The following is a 15,060-nucleotide window of genomic DNA, read 5'->3' as shown; positions in this document are numbered from 1 at the left end:
TATATATATATATATATATATATATATATATATATATATATATATATATATATATTGCTAGTACTTAAAATCAGTTATAGCAAAAAATTTTCCCCCAAAGTCACATATGCATTGCAATATATGCAGTTATAATTTTGGTTAGTAAACCATGTTATTATAGTGTTTCTGTGTTTTGAATGACTGTGTAAATATAGTATATCTTATTTTTAGGTATGTTATCCTGAAGAAAGTAAAAAAATAAATAAATAAATAAATAAATAAAAATAATGCAGAACTTTCAAAAGCTGCTTGCATAGAAACTGGCACAGGTTTTATCGTTCCACTTGGATGAAGTTAAGTGGTGAGCCCCAAACTGTAGGGCCAGTAAATCTAGTGCTGCCCTCTGAACAGGAGCAGCTTTGAAAGTCCCCCATTTAGTTGATGTTTTTCAGCTTTGGCTGCTTTGAATATCAGTCAGTACTTTTTAAGCTTTAGAAACACTTCCCCTTTGATGCTTCTCTGTAGTCAGACTATTTGGTCCTGTTCCCTGTGCCTAGGTGAGTTGCCAGGCACTGCTATGTTTAAAACCAAGTGTAGCACAGACAATACAGGTTGCAGAAAATCAGGTGCCAGGTAGTGAAGCTATTGCACTGAAACATTGATTTAGTGTTATTGGGAGATAAATAGTAAGACAGAGCAGAAGACTGAAGTAGTTTCAAAGCTAATATTTGGTATTAATTATTCTTGATTGTATTGTTTTCTTTAATATCCAAGGTTAATTGGATTGACTCTCTTCATCGATTAGTCTTTTGCTCTATGCTCCAACATCAGAACAGGAATACATTAAATCACCGTACATATAGTTAATATGTCAATTGCTGTATGCTCCTAGAGACTAATACATTACTATTTTACTCTGTATTGTGCTAAATCTAACGAGTGGAATTCTAATGGAAGGAAAGTGTGTTTCAAGCTGATCGAGCAGTTTGTTGCTCAAGAGTTAAAAGCTTGCAGTGTTTGCATTACCTTTGTCAAGAGCATTGCCTCATTATTATGGTCTGTGATTCCAGTGCCTTGTGTAAATAGACATTTATAATTATTTATTCTGTGATCTATAATGTATAGTTGCTGAAATATAAATAATAGTACCTCATATTGCATTGTAGTTTGCTTTTCTCAAGAAATATAAATATAACAGGTATTCCTTTTTCCATAGAGCCTAAATGAAGTGTAAAACGCTATGACACACCAGTGAAAATATGACATACCCGTCCATCACCTGATGGATAGGTATATCCTTGGGATGTCACTTGGGTATCACCCAAGTGCTAGATGTTGCCTCAAGCCCTCAAGGGCTAATGTGCTGGAGAGAAGCTCCGAGGCCACATGCAGCTATAGCGTACTATTCTACTATAGATGGATAGGTAGATAGATATTTTGCTAGATACATGATGGCAGAAGGACCAACATGGAGGTGCCGTTACAATGGCTCAGCACCACAACAATCACTACCATAACCTCTTGGTCCTGGTCTGCGGCGCGCGGTGTTGTTTGGGCTGCGTGAGGCAGGAAGGGCCGCGTGGAGCACCACTATGGCCTGCTTCGGCGACGACCTCTTCGACTTCGTGGAGGACGAGGGCGGCAGTCAGGTGCAGGTCTTGCCGGACACCGAGGAAGTGAGCAAGGACGAGAGTGAGAAGTAAGTACGCGAGGCCTGGGTGTTGCGTTGCGGCGGGCAGCGGGGCGTGGGCCCACTCATTGTGGCCTGGCGGTCATCGCCTCACAGGCAAGGCTCAGCGCTGGGGGTTTAAAGTCTGGAGGTGTGCAAGGCGCGACGTGCCTGCAGGGCCCGGAGGCAGATCCTGTTGAGGGTACATGTACAGAATTACACCCAGCTCACTGGTAGTTAGCATATTTCTGATTGACTGCTTTGGTAAGGTAAAGATTTGTCAGGTAAACTTAATGATAATTGTGTAGAATCATGCAGTGCCTCCTAAAGATGATATTTTGCCTCTGCCTTATAGTTCAGGAACGGAATACAGGTGCCAGGATTGTAATTAGACAGCTGAACTGGATATATATATATATATATATATATATATATATATATATATATATATATATATATATATATATATATATATATATATATATATATATATATATATATATATATATATATATATATATATATATATATATATATATATATATATATATATATATACATATAAAACGGGGGGGCAAAGCCCCCCCATTAGCAGGTTGTAAAGTTTGTGTGGAGTAGTTTAAATATGCTCCCCCACCCAAATACCCGACTTCCTTGGGTCCCCAAGATCGTTGGGGGAAGGGGATTAATTCGGCTTCTTCTTTACCTCTAAGTATTTTGTTTTTTAACTTTGATATATGGAGGCATATTATCGTATTCTAGAGGCGCTGAATCAATATCCACAATCACCTTGTATACTGGGAATACGAACCCGTGAAGCAGATTCAAAATGCAGTCAGTCAGGATTCACGTGTTCAAACAGCTCGGGCAGGAGGTTCGAGAGCCTTCACTGCTCTAGAACCCGCAGTACTGTTTAAGACGCGGTGTTGGACGGATCACTGCTAACCGGTGGCTTTGCTTGTGTCAGTGATTAACAATGAAGATACACTGTGTTTGGTGCCACGGACTCTACTTGGATGACAGAAACCTTGCGATGAGGTGACAACCTACTAGAAAGAGAGGGCATGAGTGTGGTGTAGGCAGTTTATATGAGCGCAGATGGCCTCCGGCGCCACGCCAGATGGTGAGGTGAGCATTGTTTGGTGGGTTCACTACGCTTCTCTCACTAAACAAGCTTGGGGATCCAGTGAGTGCGTAGTTTCCGTATGGGAAACACTAAATTCGTCGCAAACGCTTATTTTTAATGGTGGTGGGAGGAAAAATTCCTAAATTTAAGGAATTTCCCTAGACCTAGGGAGTTTTTATCCCCCCCCCCTAAAAAAAAATATGCGATTACGATGGATTTCGTGTCCTCCACCCGAAACCCCGTGTTCCCATCAGGTCCCCAGGCATATATGGGGGGGAGGGGGGAGTATGGGCAAACACTAGAATTTTACCCATATATATATATATATATATATATATATATATATATATATATATATATATAGATATATATATATATATATATATATATATATATATATAAACTAAACCCTCGATTTGCATGACTAAAAGGGGGGAAGGCTGGTCCGGGAATGGCAAATGTCGGTCAATGGAAAATGTAAGGGGGTCTACCCCCTTGCCGGGCGTTACACTATATCTGTCCGGGAAACACAACCCACCCCCGGACTACACCTCGCATAGAAAGGTGCACAGGTTTAGCTGTACGCTTGGTTACTTTCTTTGGTGGGTTTTTGGGTGGCATCGTTGTGAAGAAGAGGTGTATCCACGACAAGCACGTAAGCACAACACTCGTGTGACGCGGCAGACTTGTGTACAGTCCAGTACTAGACGTGTATGTCCGCCCGCGCTGCACTCTAGTGCCCGATTTGAACTTTGTCTGGCGGTAGTTTGAAATCGTCGTGTCCCGGACTTTTTTTTTTTTTTTTTTTTACCCCACGGACTCTTGTCCGGCAAATCCGAAATCCGGCAAATGGAGGTCCGGCAAATCGAGGGTTGAGTGTATATATATATATATATATATATATATATATATATATATATATATATATATATATATATATATCTATATATATAGATATATATAAGTTAAGATAGTTGTGGATAAAAGGAAAAGCTCTGTTACAACGTTAAGTCAAGATGAATGGGAGGGTCGGGGTTAAGCCCACCTGCTAAGAGGTTATGTTTGGTCTGGTTATATTTAATGTTAATTTTATTTTTGACAAATAGTATCCACTTTGCCTTGTTCATTTTTTAGTGTTGGTCATGGCGTTACTATTTTACAATTGTATTTTCTCATTCCTGTCTTCACATAGTGGTACCTATCTAATAAATCTACCTTTCCAGGCGGCTGAAGAACTCAACCTCCTCCTTGGCAAAGCGAGGAAGTGATGATGATGACTCAAAGAGTAAAAAGAAAGTCAAGCTGCGCTCCCAGGTGGAGGCAGCAGAGTCCGAGTTGAGGTAAAAGCATTTTTCTGTATTAATTATGGTCACAGTAGATGTCTTTTTAAAGTGGATGGACCTTACCCAGATAGGTCACCCGAGTGTGTTTATTAGCATAGTATGCTTTGTTCTGTGCAAGTTTTGTTACCCCTTAGAATTCCATTCAAGAACTTGCTGAAAAAAGTGATTGAGTTTGATATACGGTAATCCTGTTGCCATAATTAGTTTTGTAAAGCTGGAGTTATAAAGAATCTGAAACCCTAGTTGTTGTAAAAGGAACAGATGATAAGAAAAGAAATAGCTTTCATAAGTAGAGTGTGATGGATAAGTCACAAGCACTTTTATCTTACTAAGACTCAACACACTTTATTTCAGGTTAACAGAAGAGATGCCCAGGATAAGTATCCACACAATAGAATCTGTGGAAGCTTGTACACACGAGTAGCGGTCCCTCCTGGAGAAATGTCGTGCCACTCAAACCCCCTAAAGAAAAGCCAGCTCGAACCTATCCATTCCTACTGGATCCTTTCCAAAAAGAAGCAATATTATGCATTGATAACAACCAGTCAGTGCTAGTATCTGCCCACACATCAGCTGGCAAGACAGTTGTTGGAGAATATGCAATAGCAATGTGCCTACAGAACAAGCAGAGAGTTATATACACGACTCCCATCAAAGCTCTGAGTAACCAGAAGTACAGAGACTTTAGTGATGAGTTTACTGATGTGGGACTCTTAACAGGCGACGTGACCATCAACCCAAACGCTTCTTGCCTCATCATGACAACTGAAATTCTACGTTCAATGTTGTATCGGGGCTCAGAGGTGACAAGGGAAGTTGGCTGGGTTATCTTTGATGAGATCCATTACATGAGGGATAAAGAACGAGGCTACGTGTGGGAGGAGACCATCATCCTGCTGCCTCCCACTGTTCACTTTGTGTTCCTGTCAGCCACCATTCCCAATGCAAGTCAGGTCAGTAAGTAAAAAATAAAAGATACTGCAAAAATTTGTCAAAGGGGTGTGCTCTCTGTAACTTTAGTTCCTTTCTCTTTGCTTCAGTCAATGAGTCAAGTAATTTTGCATGGTCCTGTACTCTTTACATTTATTTCCTTTCTTTACTCTCCACCCCTTCCCCAGTTGCTTCTGAATACCAACATTTCATTTCCTCTCCATATAACTTTGCCATGTCAAATTTAGGGTTTATCATTTCGTAGTCTCTGCTGCCTAGAACAAGGATATTATTGATACATACATTTTCCCCCTTTCAGTTTGCCCAGTGGATCTGCCACCTGCACCACCAGCCCTGCCACGGAGTGTACACAGACTATTGCCCACGCTGCAGCACTACATATTTCCTTCAGGGGAAGGCATATACTTGGCTGTGGATGAAACAGGAAAGTTCAGGGAAGATAATTTCAACACAGCAATGACTGTCTTGCAGAATGCACCAGAACAGGTATGGTAATCATGGGCCTTCTTTCTGAATTTAGTGCATAAAACTAGTTGATGCTGCTGATTTTTTCGTTGGTCTGTTGTCTTTATTGTAAAAAAAGATGTCAAATGTATTTATTTATATGCGTGAGTATTTGGAGTAACTCACTTATTGTTGCTTTTATTTATTCATTATATCTTTCAGGAGTAGCGTGAGAGGGAAAAAAGGTGGCGTCAAGGATAGCTCGGACTGCTTCAAGCTCGGTAAAATGATCATGGGCGTAACTTTGCCCGGTCATTATTTTCAGCTTCTCCAAAAAGAGTGCGAGGCTTATGCCCTTCAAATGTCAAAACTTGATTTTAATTTAGCAGAAGAAAAGAAGCTTGTGGATGAAGTGTTTCAGAATGCAATTAGTGTTTTATCAGAGGAAGACAAACAGTTGCCTCAAGTTGTCTCTGTGCTGCCTCTGCTGAGAAGAGGAATTGGCATCCATCACGGAGGTTAGTGTCAATGGCTTTATGTTAACATGGTACCTACTTAAGAAGAGAGTTGTATGTAGCTTATCATGAGCTGGGTGAAGAGTGTTTTTTCTCTTAAATGGCTAACCAGACTTGACACTCATATAAACAAACAAGAGTGAAAATGACAGGGAAATGTACTTGTGTTTTTAAAGAACACTAGAATTCCCATTCTCTTAATAATGTCTTCTAATTTTTTTAGGTCTATTGCCAATAATCAAGGAGACAATTGAGATCCTGTTTGGAGAGGGTCTTGTTAAAGCTCTATTTGCCACGGAGACCTTCGCCATGGGTCTCAACATGCCTGCCAGGACTGTGCTCTTCACCTCTGTTCGCAAGTTTGATGGCCACGACTTCCGTTGGGTAAGGAATTTATTTACTGAACCCTCTTATAAACAAAGACTTGGGACATTGCAGGCTTGTTAATATGATAAAATGTATAGGCTGCTGTGAAGGGGTGGCAAGAGCAATGTAAACATGTAATATAAAGGATTTTGGAATGGAGGAGAGGACAAAAGATGTTGAATCCTATCCTAAGTGGTTTAATTGGCAACCATAATACCAGGGTTGTTGATTTTTTTTTATCAGATTTTTTCTTATTTAAATCAATTTTTTATATTTTTTTTATTAATGAAAATAATTATATGACCTTAAACCACAATATTTTCTACATTAGTTTAAAACACATATTGGAGTATTCATGTATCATATTCCATCACCATAACCAATCTGGTTGGCTGTTTGAGCCAATCCAAAGACTGACCAGCCGCAGCCAACCTGCAATGGGCCAGCACTACACCACAACTCTGTCTAACTCCTTAAAAGTCTAACCAGATCATGTCATGTTTTGGACATGTCCTGACTGAAATTGCGCAAAGAAAAATGACAGCAGCCTCAAATGAAAGTATCAGCAAAGGATGTGGTTGATCAATGAGTGTATGTGAAGTGCTTCTTTGAAAAATAGGGTATATATTTAAAATATTTCCTTTACTGCCACTTCCTATATTTGGTGTTTTTTGGTCGCTTTTAACCCGGTAGCAGCGACGGGCCAAATTTGTGGCTTTACTGTCTAGCAGCGACGGGCCAAATTTGTGCCATGATATAAACCCCCCAAAATAGATGATACATAATCTGACCACAAATTGGCTGGGGCCAACCAAAAGAGTAAAGATGGGGCATACGTTATGGCTGAGTGTGGCCGCAGTGCTCATCTCCGTAACATTGGCCCTTGAGCCTGTGGTGGGTTCCAGGGAGCCCATCAACCCGGGACACAGGGTCAATGTGACATCCAGGTTACCACAGTTTACCTTCAGGTTTCCCTTGGTACCCATTATCGACCAGCCCGAAAGGGAAGATGAACAGCTGGGTGAGCAGCATGCTGACTGCCCAGGTTGGGATTCCAACCCGGGTTTGCAGATTCATAGCTAGGCACGCTGACCACTAGACCATGGAGGGGAAAAAAAAAAAAAAAAAAAAAAAAATCCAAGGGATGAGAAACTTGTTATATGAGGACAGACTTAAGCATCTAATGCAGCCAGTGTCAACAAGATGAGAAAACAGTTAAAACAAGCAAATGAACTGAAGTTGCTAACCCATGGTTGCCTGCACACATTCTAAATGTTTTGGCTCATGATCTGGAAACTGGTAACATAGAAGAACATGTGGCTCATGTAAAATACTTTTGAAACCATCACCCTGCCTCAGCAAGATACCGCCAGAAAGGCGGTCAGTGTCTTATTCTGCTCCAGGACATTGGGCGGACCAGGTGTGGCTTATGGAAGATAATATATAAAGAACTAATCAGCTTAGGAAAATTTGTGAAGTTGTCAGGGAAAATATTGATATCAAAGTTAGAGAGGGTTTTCTTTGTTTACTTTTTCCATTCTATATTGTTGTCCTGCAATAAGATCAAGATTTAAATCAATGACATTTAAAATCAAATCAAATAATATAAATCTTGATTTGAATCACTGATTTTAAAAAAAATCATTTGATTTAAATCAGTGATTTAAATCAAACAACCCTGCATAATACACAGATATTTTTGGCATATGACATGAATGTAGAATGATCTGTTTGTGTTGAGGATGTATGAAAAGAAGTAAAGATAATTGAAGGGTAGCAGGAATTCATATGAGACAGCAGCATAAAGGAGTTGATCTTTAAAAAGGAAATACGGAGAGGGGGAACAGGAAACCTGCTAAAGTCTCCCGCTTGTTATGAATTACCTAATAGAAGGATATCAGACCCATAAATAGAAATATAAAGTTGTGATGGTCATTGCTGGTAATGAGTTAGCGTACCTTTATTTTCAGCTCACGTCAGGGGAGTACATTCAGATGTCTGGTCGTGCAGGCCGTCGAGGTAAAGATGACAAAGGTATTGTGATAATGATGGTTGTGAAAAGCTGAACACTTCAGTCGTCAAGAATCTTGTCCAGGTAAATATCACTTAGCATGCAAGAGTAGAGCAGACATTGGTTAAGTTTGAGTGGTTATAGTGATGAGACTTTCGTAATGAGATATGGAAGTGACATTAATTTAGCATCTTAAAAAAATTACATAATCCTGTTCTTTTATTTTTTTTTCTACTAAAGATTCAGAGAAGATATTTGCAATTTTCCCTTGTATATTATCTATCCTGCAGGGCAAAGCTGACCCGATAAACTCAGCCTTCCACTTGACCTACAACATGGTGCTGAACTTGCTCTGAGTTGAGCAAATCAACCCTGAGTACATCTTGAGAGGTCATTCTTCCAGTTTCAGAACTATTCTTCCATTCCAGAGTTGTGTGATCGTAAGTGCTGTCTTGATTTATGAGTTATCACGTAGTCAGTGAAAGTACATGTTTTCACAATATACACATGCTCACAATCTTTGCTTCTTAAACATATTGATAATGACATTATAGCATAGTTTAAATTTAATATACCATTATCATCACCAGCCTCTATAATTCTGCTACAGGATGTGGGACTCTTCAATTATTTCCTTCTGTTTCTCCCTTGTGCCTCTAACTTCACCATCTGGTAAATGTCCTCCCTGTGGGATTTTTTTATCATCTTCTTCCAGTCTGTTACTTTTTGTCTTTTTTGTCCTGACCATTTCCATTTCTTGATTTTAGTTACCTATATGATGTTGTCTACTTATATTTTTGTCACATTGTTAGGTGTAATAAATTATGAAAAAGATATTGATGAAGTTCACGTTCCCGGGAGAATGAGGTGGAGTTACTTCACCATCAAGCAGGCGATAGAGAACCTCAGGCTGGGCGCCACACCTTCATCACCCGGCGGTGTACATCATGCCCTTCCTGCAGCCAGGAAGACTTGTGTCTGTAAGTTTTTATTTATGAATGCATCAGCATATTAATTAACCAATTTATTTATATACTTTTCTATTTCCATATATTTTTAATTTAAAGTAATTTTTCTTAGCTTATAAATGTCATTACTATCTGTACAGGTACAGATTGTAACTCCCTTTTGTTGGTATCCTCAGTTAAACCTCTACCTCAACAGCAACTGTAAAACCCTACTGTTGAACAAGTACCAAGTACTCAAAATAAGATATTTTGTCCAACAGATAAAAAATAACAATGACAATTTTGGCTGGGGTGTTGTCCTAAGTTACAAGAAGCAGGAGGATAAGAAGAACCCGGCTGAAGCTCCCACCATCACGGTCGATGTTGTTCTTCGGGTCTCTGAAGCAACAGCAGCTTCCAAGGTAGAAAAAGATACACCATTATGCATGTTTCCTGTATGTTTCAAGTATAGTGTTTATAAGGCCTTTTGAAAATATATCATAGGTGATTCAGTAATATGTTTGTTTATTGTCCTCAGGTGGTGTCTGAGGTCAAGCCTGCAGAGCCTGGAGGAAAAAGTGAACCTGTGATCATGGCAGTGGCACTGAAGTGCATCCAGGATGTGTCTGCTGTGAGACTCAAGCTGCCGTCTGACCTCAAGCCTTTGGACCAGCGGGTTATGGTCATCAAAATGATACAGGTTTAGACGTGCTCTGCTGAGTCACTTTATTTTATAAATATTTTATGGCTGTTTTATAGAGTAATATAGCATTATAAATAATAAATAAGTTATTTTTTTTCTTCTATTGTTAAGATTAATTCTTAATCAGGGCTTTAAAAGCTTAGGAAGTTATTTTGTTTTCACCTTGGCAGACCTCTACATTTTAGTACCTGACCTCTTTTATTGCCCAGCCTTAATCTCTCTCCTTTCCCATTAGAGGTAGCCTAACAGCCTGTCTTTTCTTCCCTTCCCTTGCACATTACATCAATAGGGATATGTCAACATTAGTGCTCATGCAGAAGTGCTTGAAAATAGAATACTGGTATGTAATTTTTGTGCACTTATTTTTGTCACATTCTTTTCCTCAGGAAGCTGTGAAAAGAGTTCCAGAAAACCAGTTTCTTTTAGACCCTGTGAAGAACATGAAGATTAAGGATGATGCTTTCCTGGAGATTGTCAACAAATTAGACAAGTTCAAGACCAGACTGGAGTCCCACAAGCTGCACCGAGACCCAGACCGAGACATGCTGTATGAGAAGTATGAAAAGAAAATGGAGGTAAGTTATCAATTGTAGAACAAATAATGAATTTCCTGCTGTGAAGAACAACATACAAAGGTTATAAATGGAATATTTTGTGTGTGGGAAAGGTAACAGTTGGAGTTATTGATATATTTTTGGTATGTGTGTGAATGGTTTATATCAATATAAATAATGTAAATATCTTAAATTTACCACATTTATACTCCTAAGTGAAGTCATACATCAGTGAAGTCTCTATAATACATCAAGTTACATCAAGTGAAGTTATACATCAAAGGTTTATTATCCACTGGTATTTGTTTGATGGTGTACTGAAGGTGAAGTGATGAATCTGAAGATGGAGCTAGTGGTGTGGGTTGTGGCCTGTTTCATTATGTTTTTAAAACAGTCATAAGCAACTAAAAAAAAAAAAAAAAAAAAAACACTAACAACAGTTTTCTTTTGTTTCAGCTGAAGAAAGAATTGAATAATGCAGAGTTAGACTTAAAGAAAGCAAGGAGTCTGTTACAAATGGATGAGCTGAAGTGCGAGCGTGTGCTGCGAGCTTGGGTACGCCACGTCCCAGGATGTGATAGAACGCAAGGGTCGAGTGGCTTGTGAGTTGTCTGCTGCTGATGAGCTTCTCATCACGGAGATGTTGTTCAATGGTCTATTCAACAACTTATCAGGTGAGTTGCCCCCTAAACTTGAGAAAATGTTACATTGAGCTCTAATTTTGTAATCATGAAGTTTACAAAAGTTACATGTGCTGCAGAGTAAGACTATATGACGTTTTCATCTATATGTTATGATTATAACTTACTTGAAGGAGAACAGTTTTGATTTTTTTCACAATTTTCCAGCTGCCCAAACATGTTCTCTGTTGAGCACCTTTGTTTGTGATGAGAAGAGCACGGAGATGCCCAAGCTAGGAGAGGAGCTGTCAGGTCCTCTGAGACAGATGCAGGACATAGCTCGGCGCATTGCTAGAGTGAGCCACGAGTGCAAATTGGAGGTATGTATTTCGAATGTAAAGTAATGTTTCTCCAACTAATAACATTTGAGCGTATAGGAAACTAATACTGACTGTTAGCCAGAAGACCAGTACACAAAGGCAGCCAAATAGTATCTGCTGATTTGTCATTCTTACATGGCTCCAAATTTAGCCTCTTTTTGCCATGAGCCGTGTTCCTTTAGTAGTATTGTGGCATGTATCATGCAGCTAAAATCTTAGTAAGGTTAGATTCCAGTATGGATGAGTAATGTCTCCATAGCAATTTTACATCCTTGGATGGAGTGCTGAGAGTAGAGAAAGGAAACATGTTGGACCTTCAGTCAGCCATTAATGTAGTCATTTGTATATTCACTGTGCTGTCACACCATAGAATGTTTCAGAAGTCAAATCAGTTCCCCAGGATATTTACCAATGGTTCAAGGCTGTTATAAAGGTGGATGACAAGCCATCAGATTGTGGTTATAACTTGTGTTTTATTTATTTTCAGATTGATGAATCTAATTATGTAGAACAATTCAAGCCATTTTTAATGGATGTTGTCTATGAGTGGTGCAATGGTTCATCATTCATGGATCTCTGCAAGAAAACAGATATATTTGAAGGTATGTGTCACTTCAAGTTTATATATTATTTATAAATGGGAAAGAATAAAGAGAACTTTATATACGTAGACATAACTGTGATGAATTATCTTAGGAAATTATTCATTATTTCTTCTGTATTCAATGTACTTTGTAGCTCACAGGATACTGTGGTAAGCCTTCCAGTTTGGTAGATTCAAAGTTGGCATTAATTTTTGAATATCCCTCCTCATATTTGGTGATTTAACCCTCTCTTCCACTGTTATGTTAAAAATACTGAGTGATTAATCATCAACAATAGTAATAATAATCATAATCATACCAATAATAATGATAATTATTGAAAGAATAATTTTCTTGTTATTTCTATTATAATTTTCTTCTAGTTATTACATGCCTCATGTAAGCTTTAGTGGGGTTAGTGACAAACTTCATACAATATATCGGCTTCTCTCAATACTTTTCCTCCAAGTCAGTACATAATTGTTAAGGTCCCGCAGCATCATGTGTCCTTGCTGTCCTCCACAGGGAGCATCATCAGAGCCATGCGGCGCCTTGAGGAACTCCTGCGGCAGATGATCCAGGCTGCCAAGGCCATCGGGATTGACCTGGAGAACAAATTTTCAGAGGGCATCAAGCTCCTCAAGAGAGATATTGTGTTTGCTGCAAGTCTGTACCTTTAGGTGATATAGAGTGTCCCACCACTGACCTATAAAATTATGATGAAATTTTATAGGTGATGTTATTTTTGGAAACATTTCTTTACTGTAGAGAGTTTATTTGCTGCAAGGAACATTTGGAACTTCAGTTAGATAATTTTGACTTTAAATTAATGGAGATCTAAGGCTGTCCTTAGACTACGACTATTACAGTCATATTTTGAGTTTTCTTTACAAATGAATAGGTATGTGCCCTATTGTTATAGTAGGATATCAATGTATTATTATTATTTAATATCACCACGAATTAGGCATACAATTGTCAATGGAAATGTAACGGGCTTGTCGGGGGGCGTTTAAAGGGTGTTGATTAAGACTTCAGCTTCCTTAAGGCGAATTATATTTGTAGCCTTTATGTACAAGAAGCGACGGAGCGAGAGCGACTGTCGTTGTGTGTCAGTCGGACTCTCGTGAAGGAGTGGCGAGTTACAGGTTGGAAAATAATTGTTACAATTGGTCACGTATGTCAAGGTGACCTCCACGCACCATCGGAGTGCGAAGTATACAAAACTGAGACGGTAAACACTGACGGACGACATTCCTATAAGGTGGCGTGATCTATCTGTCGTGGGTTTTTTCCATTGACAATTGTATGCCTAATTCGTGGTGATATTAAATAATAATAATACATTGATATCCTTCTATAACACTATTCTATATGTAGCTATTGAAATGTATATATATTTTTTTTCTTTTTTCTACATAAATAAAAAAAAAAATATATATCTAATGAGATTATTATTTGCACTGTGTTCCTGTATGCCATTATTTCTATTCAAATGAAAAAAATATATAAATGACAAATGTGACTATAGCTTGTGCTGTGTTCCATTCAGTCCCCCTTTTTTTTTTCTTCTTGTTGTTATGGCACTTTTTAGTCTCTTATTTTATGCTTTATTTTGAGTGTGGATGTGTCATGCAAAGTAGATGAGGTGCTAGAGGTTGTGTTGGCATGACTGAAAGGAAAAATAGTTGTATTTGCTTCAGAATATCTTCACCCAGAAAATCTAGGCAGGTTTAAATGATTTGATATGGAATTCTGCTTGTGTACAAGCTCTCTTTTTTTTTTTTTTTCAATCATCATGGACCATATTTCATATCACGATTAAGAAAGTTTAAACCCATATTCTGAAACATTTCAGCTAACACGCCCACATTTAGTAAGGCTTTCGTAGAGGTTGTGGGTATTTCCTTTGGGTAGTTTTATGAGTAGTTATTGTTTGACAATACTTATATTTAATGAATATGGAAATATAACCAATTAGAATCCGACTAATCTCCATTGTGGCTTTTGGAAATCTTTGCTGTGGGAGTCGAAAGCGTCTGGGAATACCGGTGTGGTGTCATCTGTCATCCCGTATCGTAAGACATCCCATCCTTAATTTTAAATCGGAACCAAATTTTACTATTACAGAGTAAGTGAAGAATCTAAGTGTAAAAATGTATCAAGAAGGACCTTAAAAGCGATGCAAAGCGGAACAGGTCACAAGAAGAAGATTGCTGATATCCTAGTTATATACATACATACGTCATCATTTGCTTTCATAATAATATAAATAAACTTAGGTGGTACAGATCCCGACAAGCAGTCGACAAAAGACACGGTACCGTGTCGAAATTCATGTATGTATTCAGGATGGGATGTCTCACGATACTGGGATGTCTCATGACCACACCAGCCTTCGCCCGCAGCATGCACCCTGCGGTACCGTACGATCTCGATCTTTGGTACCAGCAAGATCTAGATAAACTTTTTATATCTTTTGGTACCAGTAGCAAACATCCCTGGATAGCGTGCAAGTACGGTACGGTGCGTCGGTTGGTGGTCTGGTACGATAATATTCATGGTTCATACTCGTGCAGCCAGGGAGAAGTTTGATTGGACCGTATTGGCTATACAGGCAGCGCCACGCGTGGCCACTCGGTGAACTGTCAAAGCAGTACTTTCCATAGAATTCAAGTTATGTACTAGAGTACATCTGAAGCTGCCTCCAGGATATATACAAGGCCTTGGTGCCGCTACCGCTCCGAGCCAACGACTGCACACACTTTAATTAATTATACCCGATTTCCTGTCACTACTAATTGACATGGAGAAAAACTGAAATCGGGTAGGAGTGTACGTGTGCAATCCTCGGCTTGGAGCGATGGC

General features: G+C 38.9%; 1 pseudogene; it reads left to right on the top strand.

The window, feature by feature from the left end:
* Positions 1-1,571: 1,571 nt before the first annotated feature.
* On the top strand, positions 1,572-13,670 carry LOC127004277 (exosome RNA helicase MTR4-like; annotated as a pseudogene).
* Positions 13,671-15,060: the final 1,390 nt, after the last annotated feature.

The sequence above is a fragment of the Eriocheir sinensis genome, chromosome 27 (assembly GCF_024679095.1).
Source record: "Eriocheir sinensis breed Jianghai 21 chromosome 27, ASM2467909v1, whole genome shotgun sequence".
NCBI lineage: Eukaryota > Metazoa > Arthropoda > Malacostraca > Decapoda > Varunidae > Eriocheir > Eriocheir sinensis.
This window is presented reverse-complemented; position numbering and strand designations above follow the sequence as displayed.